The sequence below is a fragment of the Balaenoptera borealis genome (genome assembly GCF_965194805.1).
Source record: "Balaenoptera borealis genome assembly, chromosome: 20".
NCBI classification, from domain to species: domain Eukaryota; kingdom Metazoa; phylum Chordata; class Mammalia; order Artiodactyla; family Balaenopteridae; genus Balaenoptera; species Balaenoptera borealis.
The window spans coordinates 17,189,258-17,207,826 of record NC_138879.1 but is presented as its reverse complement, the minus strand read 5'-3'; the positions used below and the strand labels follow the sequence as shown (position 1 = coordinate 17,207,826).

General features: G+C 48.3%; 2 protein-coding genes across 3 annotated transcripts in view; both read right to left on the bottom strand.

The window, feature by feature from the left end:
* The window catches only part of LYZL6 (lysozyme like 6), a 34,908-nt gene extending 30,363 nt beyond the window's left edge, over positions 1 to 4,545 (bottom strand). The window contains exon 1 of the mRNA XM_082373881.1: positions 4,420 to 4,545. The gene's annotated coding sequence lies outside the window, so the exon portion shown is untranslated. The remainder of the gene's footprint in view (positions 1 to 4,419) is intronic.
* GOSR2 (golgi SNAP receptor complex member 2) overlaps positions 3,616 to 18,569 on the bottom strand; it is a 40,715-nt gene continuing 25,761 nt past the window's right edge. Inside the window, exons 7-8 of one of the 2 annotated variants that reach the window (XR_014238745.1) lie at positions 13,473 to 13,639; positions 3,616 to 4,627 (exon numbers count right to left, since the gene is read on the bottom strand). The gene's annotated coding sequence lies outside the window, so the exon portion shown is untranslated. The remainder of the gene's footprint in view (positions 4,628 to 13,472; positions 13,640 to 18,569) is intronic. The other variant, XR_014238746.1, reaches the window with a different exon arrangement.

Genomic DNA, 18,569 nt, shown 5'->3' with positions numbered 1-18,569 from the left:
ATAGGGCCAAAACCCCATGTAAGGGCTTGCTTGACGCTACCCTTGTAGAGGGTAGGTGAGCAGATTCTGAAGATGTGCCCTTGCAGCATGGGGAGGAGAGTTTGGGTGGGGGGAATGTATGCTTGGGAGAGGGCTTTGTGGTTTGAAGGCCCCAGGATGTTTAAAATGGAGCAAATGACCTCCAATGTAGCTGTGTTCAGGGAATTTGGAACCTCCCATTATGAGATGCCCCCTGCTGCCCAGAACCCTGGCACCTCTTATAGGTGCAGAATTTCCTTAAAGCCGTGTTAAGCAGTTAGAACCTTGGCACTCACAGCCAAGGGGGAGTGTGAGTGGCTCTGCTGTCTGCAAGTGTCTGGTCTGGGGAAGAACCGAAACTGGGGGGTGGGGGACGGGAGGAGAGAAAGCTGGGCTTTGTAGCTTGTGTATCTCGCCCTTAGCCCTAGTGCCAACCCCACTCAGGCACCCTGGTGCTTGGAAGATTTGTGGGGAGGGCTCTAGTGGATTTCTCCCCCTCTTCTCTCTTTTGCCATGGGTGGAAGTGAAGGTGAATGAGAAGGAAGGTGGCTGAAGCCTTACTTGGCTTTGGGAAGAGAAATATAGGGAGCACCAACTCATGTCTCCAGCACTAGTTCCCCACGAGGTTGGTGGGGGGCACAGCATCTCAACAAAAGCATAGATGGTCACTGATTATGAAGGATTCAGAATCCTCCTGGCTCCTGAGCCCTCCTGTGTAACCAGAATCGTCATCATTAGGGCCTTCCCTGGTGGTCCAGTGGTTAAGACTCCGTGCTGCCGATGCAGGGGTTGGGGGGGCCCGGGTTCCATCCCTGGTCGGGGAACTAGATCCCACATGCATGCTGCAACTAAAAGAGCCCGCGTGCGGCAACTAAGACCCGGCGCAGCCAAATAAATTAATAAATAATAAATAAATATAAAAAAAAAAAAGAATCATCATCATTAGGATGTGTCATCTTCCCACCCACACCCACCCCACCACCCCAATCTCAGACCTGGGAGAGTTCATCCAGTTAGGTCAGTCCAGTAAAGGATAGGGGCCAGAAACTACTTGCAGAGTTAAACCCACAATGTGGAGAATGTTCTGTTGATGGTTTGGGGTGACTTGCAAGTAGCCCAGCTTGACCTGGTGAGAGCAGCCTTGAACAACTGGGGCAACCTGGGGACCTGGCTCTGTAGCACAGCTGCCTGGAGCCTGGCTGACCCGATGGCCTGAAGAATGGAGTTCAGAGAGCTGCAGGCGTTCACGTAAAACCCAAATGACAGGAAAAATGGGAGTTTTGGCAGGGACACAGCTTAGACACTGCTTTCTGGCCGACCAAGTTGGAGCGAACACTACGAGAACTTCCCTCTAATAAAATGGATCTGCGACTGGGGCAAGAGAAGGGGATTCAAGAGTTCAGTTTCCTGAATTTGCTGAAAAAGGAAAGCCTTAATGGGGAAGCTTTGCAGGATTTTCTCACTGTAAAGAAGAAAAAGGACAATGAAGACATGTACTAACATGCGTGTTTGTGCACTCCATCCCATGACTGGCACACCCATGTGTACAAGTATGCACACACAGGCAGGTGCACACAAAGCCAGGCTCAAGCCCCAAAGAGGAAAATAGCAAGTGTGAGTGGGGTCCAGGGAAGGGGTGGAGGGTGAGATCTCATTTGCAGTCCATCTTAGTTCTTTCGAAGCCCTGATGTCCTGTAATGTGTTTACAGAGCTCTCTTATATAAACCTCAGGGGTGGGCACACTTAGTTACGAAAGAGCGAGCGCACGAAGCATAGTGCTTCAGGAGAAAGGCAGGACTAGATCAGAATCCTGAGCCTGGGGCATCGGGCACTGGACAGAGAAAGAGCCTGGTTCTCCAATGCCCTCTCCTCACTCCCCACCCCCGTGCAGGGAGAGATCTTCCAACAAGGGCTGCCCAAGATTCAGGGGCCAAATCTCTGGAGGTCCTGGGTTCAGAAGGGAAGTCCTGGACGCTGGTCTTTGAAATCCTAGCCGCCCTGCTTCCTAGCTCTGTGACTCTGGGGAAGTAACTCAATCTCTCTGAGCCTTAGTTTCCTCATCTATAGAATGGAAGCCATAGTACCCACAGCTCCCATGAGATGATGAGTATAAAGTAGCCGACATAGTGCCTGGCGTGTGATAAACAGCCAATAAAGATAATTATTATGATTATCATTATTTTTGTTTAGGGTATGAACTCTTCCCCAGCAAGATATATTTGGTTCTCTGAAAGGGGATCTTGGACAGAAAAATAGTAACTCGTATTTGCAAAGCACTTTGTAGGTTTCAAAGCACTCTCATAATCAGGACAAAAATAATGTATCGCGTGTCTAATGAGCTGAGCACTGAGCTCCCACTTTGCTGAGGAAGGTTTTGTTACTGCTCCCATTTCACAGGTGAGGTAACTGAGGCTCTAAGAGGTTGTCTGAGGTCACCCAGCCAGGAAGGGGCAGAGCTAGGATTCAGCCCTGCCCGTGACTCCAGCCTTCCCTCCACATGCTCTTGTTTGCTGTCCACAACAGCTCAGTGAGTAAGAGCACACGCTCTCCCATGAGCCTGTTTATAGGAGAGGAAACTAAGTTTCCATTTAACGGACTTGCCCCTGTTCATTCTTTCAACCAGTGTCTACTGTGAATCTCCTGTGGGCCAGATACCGTGCAGGCACTGGGGTGAGCAAGGGGATAGCAGAACTGGAGTCTAGCCCGGCCTGCAGCCCCGGGTACTTGCACTGCTCCTCAGGGCCACTAGCCCTTGGGTATTGAGGGTCTCAGGGACTAGGTCAAACCCTCTACTTCCCTTCCTCTGAGTCAGGGATGGAATATCTGGGGTCAGTTGTGCTCTCACTAGCAAGAGGTCCTCTGGAATGGGGGACAGTAGGAAGGGCTTACATCACAACATCCACTTACTTTCCCACTTGTTTGTCTGAATCCAGTTCACACAGAGCCATGCTGGGCTGGCTTCTGGGAGTCACTCTGCCCAAACTCTCCCCGGACCCCAACTCAGCAGCAGACCAAGAGCAGCCTGGAGTGTTAGGGGAGGTTTAGATGGGACAGTGAAGCCTGAGAAGTGGTGGGCACAGACAAAAAATGGCCACATCCATCATTCCAATGTTGGGGGAAAGGGGTGTGTGTCGGGGGGTGGGTGTGTGGGTATGTGTGTGTCACATATTTTATACCAAGGAATTTGGTGGGATCTCTGAGTAGCATTCCTTGAGTGCAGCTCACGATCCTCTCTTGTCAATCAAGATCTTACCAGGTACATGGGATGTCCAGATCCCCGAACCCGGCTCAGGGCAGGCCAAACCAGGCAAGTGTCCAGGTCTCTGAGATGGCAGCTGGGGCGGGGGTGTGGGGTCCCTACCCTGAGGCAGCATCTGCTTACCCCTGCAGCTCTATGGTGTGATAGAGCTCCATCACTACACTACCCTCGAGGACCAGAACTGTCTTCTCTGTGTGTGTATTTTCTGTGGTGCCAAGCATGATGCTTTATTCTGTTTAGAAACATCACAAAACTTGGTTGAATTGAAGACACAGCCTCTGCTTTCAAGGGGTGTCATGCATCATAGGGATCAAAGACATGTAATCAAATAAACAAAACACAAGGAGGGTAAGTGTTCACTTCAGTCAGATACAAATAAAATCCCATAGTAATGATTCCCTTTTTAGGTGCTAATATTGCCATTTAGAGAAGATCTTCCACATGCCAGGAATGGTGTGAAGCACTTTTCATATTTTATCTCGTAATCCTTTCTATTTTTTTCATAACCCAGATCTAATAATTCCTGTAAGGCAGAGATTATTGTCATCTCCACTTAAGAGAACAAGGCTCAGACTGTTAGGTCATTCCTCTGAAACCACAGTTAAGAATCAATGGAACCAGAGTCCACATTCAAGTCTATCTGAGTTCAAAAGATATTTGGAAAGTGATGAGCTGGCACATTTTATGATTTTGATTGAAACTTTGAAATTAAACCATGACTTGATTTTTCTGTTTCATTGTCCAGGATGTGGGGAGATTTTGGGGAGCACTTCTCACTTTTCTTTGTTGCAGAATGTGATGGTGACTCCTTAGTTATGAAATAGTACTGCTACTGACGATGAAGATGTTGGTGATGATGGTGAGAAATTAACGACTCACCACCATCACTAAACAGACTATAAGTTGACAAGAAAAGTTACCCAAAACACTAAAAGTAGAGAGGGAAAGAGAGGGTTATGTCGAGATGGTTGACTATATACTCACTCCATCCAGCTCTGTGTCATTATAAACACTGGGACAGATATTAAAGAAAATCTATAGCATTGCAGGAAAACATAAGGGGTGCCCTCATTGGACTAGAAACCATGAAGATATCCTGGAAAATAGGTGGCAGATTAGGTCAGGTTGGAAGGGGTACTCACAGCTCACAGATCAGGAAAGCAAGGTCTGCCACAAAAGGTGGGAACTGTTCCAGGGTGTGCCAAACTGGGGTGCATGGGCAAGGGAAGCAGGAGGAGTCACTCCCGGGGTACTGCAGAGGTTGTAGTCAGAAGGATCAGCTTCCTCTCTCCTTGTCGCAGCACTTCTTGCCATCAGAGGCAACTCTGAGGCTTTGTCATGAGCAGGGCACTAGGGATGATACAGAAAAGGAGAAATTATTTATGGCCATGGTGAGCTTAAGATACACTGATCTGTAAAGATTAGAAGAGGTTTGCAATGGCAGTCAGAGGGCATACCTGACCCAAAGACTGCTCTGCGTCCTTGATGCCATGGGCCCTGTCTACCCTGGAACCTGCCTTGTTATGCTCCTGACTGCAGACTTAGATAATGAGATGCTCCACTTCTAAAAATGTGGCTTTATATTAACTTTTCTGCAATGTATGTATCGGCAGTCACATGTGTACTTACCAAAAGGGTGAAAAACTCCAATGAATTGCCATGGAGATGAAACCTGGAATGAGGTTGCCATGGTAAAAAAAACTGTTTCTAAAATGCCACATCACCTTGGGGAAGTAGGAAGCTCCTGTCAAAGACTTGAAGTTAGAGGCCAAATCACAGACCTTCCCATCAGGGCTGGGTGCTCTTTCAGTTTCTTTTTACTTCTTTTTTTCTTTTCTTTTCTTTTCTTGCCATCCCCAAAGGCAAGGGATTTAAATTTTGAAGACTTTGATTCAAGCTCTGGCTGTGTCGTTAATAAGTTATGGGAATCAGGTATCTGAGGGCCCTGAAGAGGTGTGAGGAAGAGGGCCGCTGGCCCTCCTCTCTGGCTCTGTATTGACCTGCCGTGTGACCTTGGACAAGTCATTCTATCTGTTCATGGGTTTCCTCCCATACAAAGCAAGGAGCTGGACTAGGTGTTCTCTAAGATCATTCCAGTGCTTTTTTCTCTCTCCCATGACACTCTGCCTCGAGGGGCAACCAGCCTCTCAAGTAAATTAGGCCAGTGGAGCTGTCTGTGGTGCTGAACATCTGTCTGTTGAGCTCCTGGGCTACATCCTGTTCTCAATAGATCATGGCTATTCTCAGCACTCCCAGAGACTGGCGGACTCAGGCCACCTCCATCAGGAGTCTAGGGACCTGCTTGCAGCTGGAGAGAAGACTCCAGAGGGTCTTGGAGTTCAGAGAGCACTGGAGGAGGAATCTGGAGATGTGGTCCCAGCCTGACTCTGACATTTGCTCTCAATGGGTTTTTGATGAAGCCACACCTTCCCTGTGGACCTTTGTTTTCTCATCAATGAGACTAAGATGGGGACTAAGATGATCCCTAACACCCGATGGGCCAGAAGAGTCCCGGGAAGCTTGCCTGGGCTACAGGGGACAGGAGAGCCCATACATATTCAGCCAATCCCCACCTGTCCCAAGGCTCAGGCTTCTCTAGTAGGACTGAGGATGATGAACAAAGCACACTCCCTTGTTAGGAACATATGTTCTTTTGTCTGGAAGAAAAGACAGGCCGTGAGCAGATGTAGCATTTACATTTTCTCAAGTGACAACTGAACACTGAGGATGATTAGTGCTTGTTATGAAATGTGTCAAAACTATAATAAAATCTCCAACTTATATCATCCGCCTACTTATCTGATTATCTTTCCAGAATTCTGCTTCACTCCTCAGTATCACAGGATGAAAAAGACAAAGAAAGGAAAGCTCAAAGGGAGTTCACGCTAGGAGGGACACAGACACCGCAATTCGCTCTGAAACACGTTTTTCACCCTTCAACTCCCCCATTTGTCGACATAACGGGATGGTTGGGAGTGTGGAGTCCATAATCAAGAAGGGCCCTTGATTCAAGCCCTGCTTCTGCTTCTTATTAGCTATAAGACATGCTTTCCAAGCTTCAGTTTCTTCGTTTGTAAAATGGGCGTTAATGACATGTACCTCTTAATTTTGCTGAAGGGATTAAGTAACATCGTTTATGAAAATGATTAGCAAGCACAGTGTCAGCACACATTGAAAGTGATCGCTTTGGTTATTAATAGCTGCATAACAAACTACCCCCAAAACTTTATGGTTTAAAATGATAACCATTTTATTATCTCTCATGGTTCTGTGGGTTGACTGGGCAACCGTGGGTTAGCTGGGCAGTTCCCCTGCTGCACGTGACATCAGCAGGAACTGCAGCCATCTAGAGGTCATCTGGCTAGTGTCCAAGTCTGATGCCTTGGTGGGGACAGCTGGAAGTCAGGGCTCAGCTGGAATGGCTGGACCTCTCTTTTTTCCTAGTAGTCTCTGGCATCTCCTTCTCCATGTGCTTCTCCCATGGTCTCTACAGCAGGACTTATTACATGTCAGCTTTCTTCCCAGGAGTGTGAAAGCAGAAGTTTCCAAGCCTTCATAAGCCTTAGGCTCAGAATTGGCATATTTCTTTTCTGCCACATCCTATTTATTAATATGAGTCCCAGGGCCAGTCCAGATCCACTGTGGGAGGAGAGACTATATAAGGGCATCAATATCAGGAGGCGTCGTTCATTGGGGAGTGTCTTTGGAAACAAACCACTACACTGATCAATAAATAATTTTTATGTTTGAAATTCCAAGTATGCCACTCCCTTATCCCTTTCTTAGAAATATCACCTCTTGTTGGGTTTGCACAGAGTTACTGAACAAGTATTTTGTTGACTATATAGAGTAATTTAGAGTTACGTGGTCACCGCCCTAACTACAGTCCCCTAGGATAGGTGTCATGTTTTTCTCACATATCACCCCACAGGCCTAGAACAGGGCTCTGCATACAGTAGGTATTAACTAAAGGCTTCACACTTTGTTGGATATTAATATTTCTTTACCAACTTTATTTGGGTTAATATTTTCTTTGCGTATCTTTTCTTCAACCCTTTTCTTGCAGGATTTCTCTGTCAATATATTTTGGGTACATAAAATACAGCTGGATTAAAACATATATAATCTTTTCACTGGTGACGTGTTTCCTCTGGTTTCATTTATCGTGATAACCAATATATTTGGATTTATTTCTATCGTCTTATCTAGTGTTCTGTTTTTATTACTCTTTTTATTTGCTTCTTCCCCCCCCCCCTTCTTTCATGTCTTCTATTGGTTTGGAAGTTATGCATTTTATTTCTGTTCCTCTGGCGGTTACCTTCAATTTTTAACAGCATCCTTGATGAAAGAGCCTGAAATTAATCAATATCTCTGTCTTCATCCTGGATAAAACAAAGACTTCAGATGTTTAAACTCTGATTACCTCACCCATATACCAAGTTTTCTTGTCTAGTATTTTATTTCCACCTTGTTTTTTTTTAACTCTCCCCAAAGTAGTTGTTATAAATGTCTTTTTATTTTTAAAATTACATACAGTGAAATTCATTTTTTTTCTGGTGTATGGTACTAGGTGTTTTGACAAATGCTTCGAGGTGTGTAATCACCAACACAATTAAGATACACAACAGTTCTACCAGACAAACAAACACAGTTCCTCATGCTGCCACTTTGTAGTCAAATCCTCCCTCCTTCCTTTAACCCTTGACAATCACTGACTTGTTCTCTGTCCTTATGGTTTTTCTTTTCCAGAATGTCAAATCAATGGAACCATAAGATATATAGCCTTTTCAGTTTGGCTTCTTACACTTAGCTTAATGCATTCACATTGCTGCCTGTATCAATAGTTCGTTCTGGGCTTCCCTGGTGGCGCAGTGGTTGAGAATCTGCCTGCCAATGCAGGGGACACGGGTTCGAGCCCTGGTCTGGGAAGATCCCACATGCCGCGGAGCAACTGGGCCCGTGAGCCACAACTACTGAGCCTGCGCGTCTGGAGCCTGTGCTCCCAACAAGATAGGCCGCGATAGTGAGAGAGGCCCGTGCACTGCGATGAAGAGTGGCCCCCGCTTGCCGCAACTAGAGAAAGCCCTCGCACAGAAACAAAGACCCAACACAGCTAAAAATTAAAAATAAATAAATAAATAAATAAATAAAGAGAAGTATCAATGAAACCCCCCCCAAAAAATAGTTCTTTTTTATCGTTGAGTAGTATTCCATCATATGAATGCATCACAGATTTTTTAAATTAATTTTTGATTTTTATCTATCTCCAGTTGAAGGACATTTGGGTTGTATCAGTTTTCGGTGATTATGAAAAATCCATCACAAACAATCATGTAGTTTTGTATGTATGTGTACGAAAACTTTTCATTTCTCTTGGGTAAATACCTAGAAGGGGGATTGTTGCATCCTACAGAAAGTATATACTTAACTCTACAAGAAACTGCCAAACTGTTTTCCACAGTGGATGTCACATTTTGCGTTCCCGTCAGCAATATGCAAATGTTTTAGTTGCTCTGCACCCTCACCAGCACTTGGTAATGTCAGGGTTATTATTATTTTTTGTATTTTATTTATATGTACATGTGTCTTTCTAGTATGTGTGTAGCAATATCTCATTGAGTTAAATTTGTATTTTCTAATGAATGGTGGTGTTGAAAATCTTTTCATGGGCTCATCTGTCATCTGCATGTCTTCTTGAGTGAAGTGTCTTTTGCTCATTTTTAAAGTTGGATTGGGCTTCCCTGGTGGCTCAGTGGTTAAGAATCCACCTGCCAATGCAGGGGACACAGGTTCGAGCCCTGGTCAGGGAAGATCCCACATGCCGCGGAGCAACTAAGCCCGTGAGCCACAACTACTGAGCCTGCGCTCTACAGCCCGCGAGCCACAGCTACTAAGCCCGCACACCTAGAGCCCGTGCTCCGCAACAAGAGAAGCCACCGCAATGAGAAGCCCGCGCACCGCAACAAAGACACAACGCAGCCAAAAATAAATTAAAAAAAAAAAAAAAGTTGGATTGTTAGTTTCTGATTGTTGACTTCTGTATAGTTTGGATACAAGTCTTTTGGCCGATTGTGATTTGTGAATATTTTTTCCCAGCCTATGCCTTTTCATTCTCTTAACAGAGTCTCTCACAGAGTTCCATACCTCCCCCAACCACTGCCACCCCCACCACCGCTACTGTGTCCCCAGTACCTAGCTAGCACCTGCATGGCAGGGACGCCACAGATGTCCGTTGAGTGGATGATATAATAGTGAATGAAGAGGTGACTCACTCTGGTCTGGGTTTTGCATCACTCAGGTCTATTGCCTTCTTGCTCTGGCTCTCTGTTCTCCAAGTGGCTTTCTGATCTTTATTTTGGCTTCCCTGGTCTCCTGACTCCAAGAAAGGAGTCCCCAGAATAGTGAGCATGGGTAGTCCAGTGACTGAAAAGGCAGCCTCCATCCCTTCCATCCTGAGTTTAGGAAGTGGTGTTCTGGTTGCTCATCATTGAGTTTGGTCAGTCCAGAGAGGCTGGCCACTTTTGAGGGTCCTGGCCCAACTTCTGGACCCTACTGAAGCCTGGACCATGATGGTCGCTCTGAAGTCCACCCTGTGAGGTCCTGCCTGAGGGCCCAGCCAACCTTCCTCAGATGGCCCCTCTCTTGAATCTCTCTCTTCCCTGCTCAGCCCAGAAGGTGAGGGAGGGAAGTCAGCTCCAGGGTGCGAGGATTGGCTTCTGGGGACCCCCAGGGATGGAAGGACTTTCCGTGGTTAGAGAGATAAAAAGGGAGGAGAAAAGTTTTGGGGGTGGAGAGTGGGAGGGCAAAGGAGAGAGCCTGGAACAAAAAAAGTGTTCAGGAAATACTCTAGCTTAATCCCTTCTCACCATAATTCAGTGTAAAGGGATTGCTATCTGTGGGGGTTGGTAGAGAAGTTTTATTTCCAAATGCAGCAGAGCCTTCTTTGCTCTAGAGATAGAGTCAACTTGCCTTTTTTCTTAGTTCCCCAAAGAAAGATGGAGAACTTCTCATTTCTCCAGGGTTTTTAATGCAGTGTCAGGAAGGCAATGGGGGACCTAAGTGTGGTCGTGGTCTACAGGATCTGAAAAATAGTCAGTGGCTCTTGAGCACTACCAGACAAAGAGAAGTAAACTTAGAAGTCGGGGTGGGGTGGTAGTGGTAGATTTAGGTTTTTCCAAAAAAGAAAGCAGAATACTTTTCCTTTTGAGCCAAACCTCTTCTTAAAAATTTAAAGACTGGAGGTCATGCACTTTGCTGACTGCTCTCAGTCAGTCTGTCCATCTGTCTGCTGGTAGGAAGCAGATGCTGCTTCTGCTGCTAAGGCACCCTCTGCCCCCACCTTCCCACTAGCTCCCTGGTACTGCTCTCTGGCCTCACTTAGGTCTCCCCTTGCACTCCTGACACTGACTCACTTGTCCTAGGATGTTCTGCCTGTGGAGGAGAGCCTTGGGCACACCTAATTTTGTCAAGTTGTCCTGCCTGGACACATGGAGACCTCTTGTCTTTGCATTGGAATTTGCTTTGGTAAAGCATTTCCCATCTCACACTACTCATTCAGCCTTGTACTAGTTCTTCAAGGTAGGTAGGTTGTACATTTCACTGTTGGGGAAACTGAGAGGTCATACAGCAAGTTGGGGGATGGAGTGGGCTAGAGCCCATGTTCTCTCAACCCGTGTCCACGTGTGGGGTTTTCATGGACTGGACTCAGTCTTCAGGCAGACTCAAACTCCCCAGAGCCCCTGACTTCCCAGGAAGTTGGGTCCACCCCTTGTCCCCGTCCCACGACCTCTGGAGGCAGGGAGAACTCTTGTGTACCGGAAGTGGGTGGTGGGAAGGACGATGCCCTGATGGCCCAGTCCTCGCCCCTGAGCTGGCACATCCTCCTGGAGTGTTCTGCAGCTAGGCCTCAGAGTAGCTCATCTTTAAGTCTCCTTCCAGCTCCCCCTTCCAATGGTTCTTGGCTTAGTCAGGCTCTGAGACGCCTTGGCTCCTGCCACCAGCACTTCCTTCAGTTTAAGAATAAAAGGAAGCCATCCTCTGAGTCCCCACGCACATCTCCCACCCCCAGAGTCTTCTTTGCTAGCTCCTGCTGTTGCGACTGTCAGGAGTAGATTTTTGGGTAATTGTTGCCATGGAGACCCTGTCTTGAGTTATTGTGCAAATGTGTCCCATCTTTCTCCTTATTTGGTGTGTGATATGAATGCGGGTAAAATGGGGAGGCTGAAGGCGTGCCCTTGCCATGCAAGTTGGTTTACCTGGGCCCAAGCTGCTTGGCAGCCTGCATCACATTTCTGTCTTCATCAAGGTCTCTGACCAGTTGCTGCCAATGGAAAGAAGGTCCTGGACAAGTTCAGAGACACCTACTTCTATAAATTACAAAATGCTTGACAGGGGAGGGCCCATGTCAGTCTTACTCATAGTTACATATACAGTATTTAGCAATGCGCCTGTATATAACAGACACTTAATCACTATTTCTTGCATGAATGTTGAATAAGCATAGATCTGTAAGAGTAATCTTATTGATCCTTAAGTACATACTTCAGTGGCTTCTGTAAGAATGATTCCTCTTGTTCTATGTGTTTATCCCTCGTGGGAATGGAAACACTTTCAGAATGCTTCGTGACTTCTAAGGTTACACACACCTCTGGCAGAGCTCAGCCAGGTGCAGCTGAGGACAAGGAGACCTGCTCTCCATGGGTTGAATGGGATCACCCAGATCCACTGACTTTTGGCAGCAACAGATCCCCAAAGCGGTAGCCCACATCCCTGGAGCCATCATTCCCTTGGGGAATTAAGCCAGAGCTCCCAGAACCTTCCTCCAAGAGATGAAGCCTGTCTAAAAGATGAGGAGTCACTCACCTAGACCCCAGCTCCAACCCACTTCCATAATCATCACCAGGCACACCAATCCTGCCGCAGAATCCAGGCTTAGCACCTCGCCTCCGTTTCCCCGAGCACTCAGCCTCCCACATGCAGATGACTGGATCACTCGCACTATTTTTATTACGTCTCTTTCCTATCCAAGATCTGGCCTCATCTCCCCACTGCTTTTTCTACCAGATACAGACTCAACTTGCATTCAAGGGCTTTCATCAATTCCTTCCTCTCCCACCAAACGAACCAGCCCTTCATGCCCTCTCCACCTTACCCCTCCTCACCTTGGCTCCCTGCCCTCTGTACTTCCAAGTCAGCTCTCCGAGAGCAGCCTCACCCACCCTGCTCAGACTGGCTTTACTCAGGCTCTGTCCTCCCCGAATGACTTTCTCTGACCCTTGCTGGGAATCCATCACCTTCTTCGAGAATTTACATTAGCATCCTTCCTCCACAATGGCTCACGGCACAGCTGCTGTGGAAAAGGCTTGAGTGTTGGAACCGGGGCAGGAGGTACAAAGACAGGGTAGCGTGTTGACGAGAGCGGGAGGGTGGTATTGTGTCCCACCAGCACTGTCAGCTACACAGGCTACTCCAGGGCTGCCATCCAACAGGAGCCACGAGACACAAAACATATGGCCACCCCCTCGGTGTCTACGCAGATTTGACAAGCTTCCCAATAAAGGATTCATTGTTACCCAACAGACAAGGAACAAGGGAAGCAAGAAGGCTTGTAAGGCAGAATTCTTGCCTTGTGTGGGGAGGTTTCTGTTTACGCTGCTACACAGGAGGGAACAGGAGCTGAGTTAGAATATTGCCGGAGCTGCTGAATAACATTCTGATCCAGGACTAATCTTATGGGCTTTTCATCAGTTTTCCCCTGAAGGTTAAGATGGACCCTCCTGCGAGTGAGGAGGGTCACTCTTACCCCTCTTCCTCCCACTCTCCATTTCTACAGGGTTGTAGGTCAGACCGTATTTTCTTGCCTTGCTGATGAGGCTTCATGAGGCATGGAGAGATGATTCTAGATTGCGCAGTGCCTCGTCTGATGTGAGGAGAGGCAGCATCTGGATCCCCAATCAAATAGGGGAGTTAGAGTCCCCACCCCCAGAAGGTTCCTAGACTGATGGTGGAGACACACCCCCTGTTCCAAAAAGCTCTTTAGTCAGTTGGCCAGGGGTGAGGTGAGAGGGATGACACACACAGAGCTACGCTCAAATAATACATCTAACCAAGTACAGCTGGACCAAAGTGTTAGCAAAAGCAAGGAGTCACAAAGGGAGGAATGGTGATGAAGTTAAGACCTGGTTTGGAAGGCTACCTGGAGGAGGTGAGCGCTGAAGGAATGGTTTGGTGAACAGAAGGGATTCCAAGCCATGCACTGCATCGGAGGTGTGCTTGGCCTGAGACGTCCACAGAGAATTTATGAGTGTATTCCTTAATGAGTCTGGTTCAGAAATCAAGTCCTTCCAAGCTCTACTTTGACTCCTGTCAAGACAAAAATTTGGGGGGCTCAAGGTCTATCTGAGTTAATATTTACTGTGTGCCAGCTTTGCATCTAGCATCTTATAATGTAAATAGCTTGGGAGGAGAGAACAGAGACAGACAAAGGCATGGCTTTGGTCTTGTAGAGGGTTTCCTTCTGAGCCTTCAATGAAAGACACAGAAACCCAGTATAAACCAGCTTAAGTAGGAAAGGGATTTACTGGCTCCCTAAATCGGGAAGTTTTGAGGGCATGGCTCAACCCAGGGGCTTAACTGATATTGTTCCCTCTCTCTCTCCCTCCCTCCCCCCTCTCTTTTCTCCTCTCTCCCTCCCTCCCTCTCCATCTCTTGGCTGTGTTTTCCTCTTAGAGGGCTTCATTCTCAGGCAGCCTCTCCACATGGCTGTAACGAAAGCTCCAGGTTAAGATGTCTTGCTCTCACTGAGGCAGTGATCAGTTAGAATTAGTACTAAAGGGGCCATGCCAGTCTGAGTCTGTTCCTTTTGAAACTTTCCCAGAAGTCCCTTCCAGCAACTTCTCCCCACATCCTGTTGACCAGAACTGGGTGACATAACTACCCCCACTGCAAGAAAGCCTGCAGAGGCATTTTCAACTGGGCTTCCAATAAAATTAGGGTTTTGTTAGTGAGAACCAAAGGGAGAAAGGACATTGGCGGGGTAGCCAGCACTGTCTATAGGAATACCAAGGAAGATTCTTATTGGCTCTGCATGGTCATGGGGTCATCCCTGAACCAACCACTAGGGCCCACTGATAGAGTCCTCTGATTGGCCAGGCTTGCTTCAGAGGCTTCCCCCTGTTGAAGAAGGCAGCCCTAGCTGAATCCCATGGAATAGATTTTTCCATAGAAAGGAGAGATTATGTTACCGGCAGAAGGGGATAACGGCTTGTAGTCCAAAGAGGGGATGCTGGGCAGATAAACAACATATGCCCACGACAAGAATTCTCCAGTACAGAAAGAAAATATACCGGAAAAAAAAATAGCTTTAAGAAGAAAAATAGCTTCAGGAATCTCCTCCTCTCCCTGACACAATATATACAAAGTTATACTGCAGGAACCAAATAGAGCTGCACTGAGAAAAATGGTTTAGAAAGGAAGACATCCTGGTGGGAGTGAACTTGGAGTTGGAGTGTGAAGGAGGTGATGGCTAGAGAGGAGGAGCAGGGAGGCAAAAGTCCAGAGGGAGAAGCGCTACACAGAGGCCAGGAACAGGGCTGGCTGGGAGAGAGAGGGGAGGAGGAGTGGACAGCCCACCCTGCGGCTGTGAGGGTGGGGTTCCTCCCTGAGTGTACCTGGTCCCCAGAAAACTGGAGGTTTCCCTTTCCCACCTGGGTCAGTGTCTGGCTTTGGTGCAGCAGTGGTTGAGAATCCGCCTGCCAGTGCAGGGGACGCGGGTTTGATCACTGGTCCGGGAAGATCCCACATGCTGCGGAGCAACTAAGCCTGTGCGCCACAATTATTAAGCCTGCGCTCTAGAGCCCACAAGCCACAACTACTGAGCTCACGTGCCGCAACTACTGAAGCCATGCGCTCTAGGGCCCGTGTGCCACAACTACTGAAGCCCGCGCACCTACAGCCCATGCTCCGCAACAAGAGAAGCCACCACAATGAGGAGCCCGGGCACTGCAACGAAGAGTAGCTCCCGCTCGCCGCAACTAGAGAAAGCCCGCATGCAGCAACAAAGACCTAAAGCAGCCAAAAATAAGTTAAAAAAAAAAAAAAAAAAAGAATTATCTTGGCCTGGGAGGTGGGGCAGAGGGGTACAGGGAAGACCTCCAATGCCAAATTGCAGGGGAGAGAAGGGAGGTGGCTCTGACATGGGAGCAAGAGGGAGCCACAGGGAGCAAGTTCCTAACCCAGTTAAGAAGTGATTATATGGTCGTTTTTAAGGGCTATGCCAGTTATCAGACACATCCCAGGCGGCTCTACCTGGCAGCTTGACAATTCACCATTAAACCTGGGATCTGGAGCCGGCTGATGCAGCAGCTGGGCGAGGAGCCCAGGCACAGACAGCTCTGGTGGGAATCTTTAAGGATGAAAATGATGGGAAAGGAACTTGCTGTTTCCATGGAGACTGACTCTGGGAGGATGAAACATGGTCCAATGGGTAACCCGAGGGGAGAATGCCACCCACCACCAGGCTTTCACTGTGGGCGGCAAGCGGGCACCTCTGGAAGCGCTGTTTCAGCCATGTTCGTGGGCTCTGTCCACCTCTGTCTGCATTCTCTTAGGGACATCACAATCTGGCAATGTGCGTGCCAGGTCACGTCAATATCTGAGGGGCCTGGGGAGATACCCCCTAATCAGAAAAGACTTGGCATGGCTCCTGACACCCTGAGTTAGCTGTGCCAGGCAAGAGTATGGTACAGTGCCAGGCAATGGGACTGTAGCTCACGCGAGGGCCACAGACTAGGATTAGGACAAGCTGGCAAGGTGAGAATGCCCATGGCAGGGGTGAAATGGCAGAAGCACTAGACTGGGAGTAGGGGACCTCCATTCTGATTTCAGATCTGTTATTACCAACTGGCTGAGTGATCCCTAGCAAGTCACTCTTCCAGAAGGTCCCTAAGACCCCTTCCAGCTCCACTTTTCCTCTCTTCTGGGATTTGGAACCTGACAGTTTTGATCTCATCAGCCCCATGTCTCAGCCCACTGCACTACCCCACCAGGGCACAGGGTGTCCCCCACAGAGACCAGTCCCGGCTCTTCTCAGGCTGCTGCTGAGCAGGTTCTGAGACAGATAAGATGCTGCGGCAGCCCCCAACCCCGCTGGCCTTTGCTGCTCAGGGCCATCCTGCTCCTGAGCTTGGGGGTGTCTGAGCATGCAGACAGACGTTCCTGAAGGTCCCAGCTGCCCCCGCATGCTCCTGTGACTGACATTCTTCCCTCCGAAAGGGAGTGGGGGGCTTGTGACTGCCACAGACCAAGGAGTATGGCAGAACTGATGCCGTGTGACTTCTGAGGCTTGGGCATAAACAGGATACAGCTCCCCCCAGGCTCTTTCCCTTGGGTTGCTCACTCTTGGAACCTAGCCATCATGCTGTGAGGAAGCCCTGGCTGCATGGAGATGCCTCGCGCAGGTGTTCTAGCGGACAGGTCCAGCCAAGGAGCTCAGCGGACAGCAAGCACCTACGTGAGTGAAACTTCAGATGATTTCCATCCCCAGCCCTGGAATCTTCCAGCTGAAGCCCCAGACATTATGGAGCAGAGATGAGCCATCCCAGCCCTGTCCTAGTTCCAGATCTTTAGAAACGGTGAGATGTAACAGTGGAGTATTGCTATCTTAAGCCCCTATGTTTTGTGGTGACATGTTATGCAAAACTAATGCAGGTGGGACCTCGTGAATCACGTTTGTACTACAAGGCCCAGCCCCATGATGATACATAGTGGGTGCCCAATTAGTATTTCCTGAATGACTGAATGAACTTCAGCAGGTGACAATTCTAGTCTAACCTTTCAATCATCGCTCTCACCTCTCCTACATCCTCTCCCCAGAGTTCCCCTGCTCTCAGGGAACCTAGGCAGTCCCAAGCCTGCCCTGGATGACATCACTGAGCCCTGAATCAACCAACCCTGCAGCCGACTTCAGCTCCATCGGTTCTTTAAGCTACTTGGAGTTGCTGGTGCTTGCAGCCCAGAGCGTTGGTCCACGCAATTGATCGCTTTGTCCTCACCACAGTTTTGTGAGCTAGGTCATTATTACCATCCCCATTTCATACCTGAGGACACTGAGGCTGAGAGAAAGAGAGAGTAAGCAAGTGAGAATAAGTAATAAAGCAGGGATTTGAATTCAGATCTTCCGATGCCAAATGCAATATTATATCCACGACATCATACCTGTTCACAAATGAAGTCTCACTGTGAATGTCTCCTGTAGTTTTTTTAGGGATATCGGGTCCTTGACTAACAGCCACATGAGCTGAACAAGAATGGACCAGACCTAGGTCTTATACAGTGCTAATTAACAAGAAAAAAAAACCTTCGGCTACCATCTTCTTATGTCCCAGGCTGTGCAGAAGCACTTTATATACACTGCAGTGTTCACTGGCTCCCAGCCTCCCTTTGGGATGGGCGTAATTTATCCCTATAAGAGAGCAGAGTCTTGGGATAGGTGATATGACTTGCTTGAGGTAACACAATAATGACAGAGATGGGCTGCATACCCAGGCCTGCTTGATTCCAACCACTTAAACTCTTCTGCCTCTTAACAAATCACTTCCATTGACTGCCAAGACCTCAAATGTGGGCACATAAGCCACCCTTATGAGGTAGCTATTATTATTCCCATCACACAGATGAGGAAACAGGTTTGGACAATTAAACCCAAGGTTATCTTGCTAAGAAGTGGTAAAGTCAAGATTCTAAGCCATGTCTGCCAACCCCATCACAAATACCATCCCACCACCCTCGTCGTGCTAGCTGCATCTCACAAGATCACGTCGAGGTCCTTGGTGGCCAGGTCCTCCCAGGAGAGCTGAGCTTGTCCACACCACATGTTAGACTAACAGCTTCTCCACCAAGTCTCATCAGCATGTCACAAATGAGCTGTGGTGAGCTCTCAGGGTATGCGGCAGTGCCAGCCGCTGCCTCCACAACCTGTGCCCGTTTGCTGGTTGCTCCATGTCTGAGGCGTCCAGACCCGGGTGCTCCTGAGAAAGACTGGCTACCCGGAGCCCCAGCAAACCCTCCCTCCTGTACACTTACACCAGAGAGCAGGCTTTAACCCAGACCCTCATGGCGAGGCTGGCTTAGGAGCGTCCCCCCTCCTCCTTCCTGAGTCCACAGAGCTCAGGGCGTGCACAGGGATCCTTCCCACTGCTCCGGTTTCAGGACAACAACTAAGGATCCTTACATCTGCGTTCACAGCAGGGCCTTCCTCCACCCCCAGCTCCAGCTTCCTACCCAGTACTTTCCC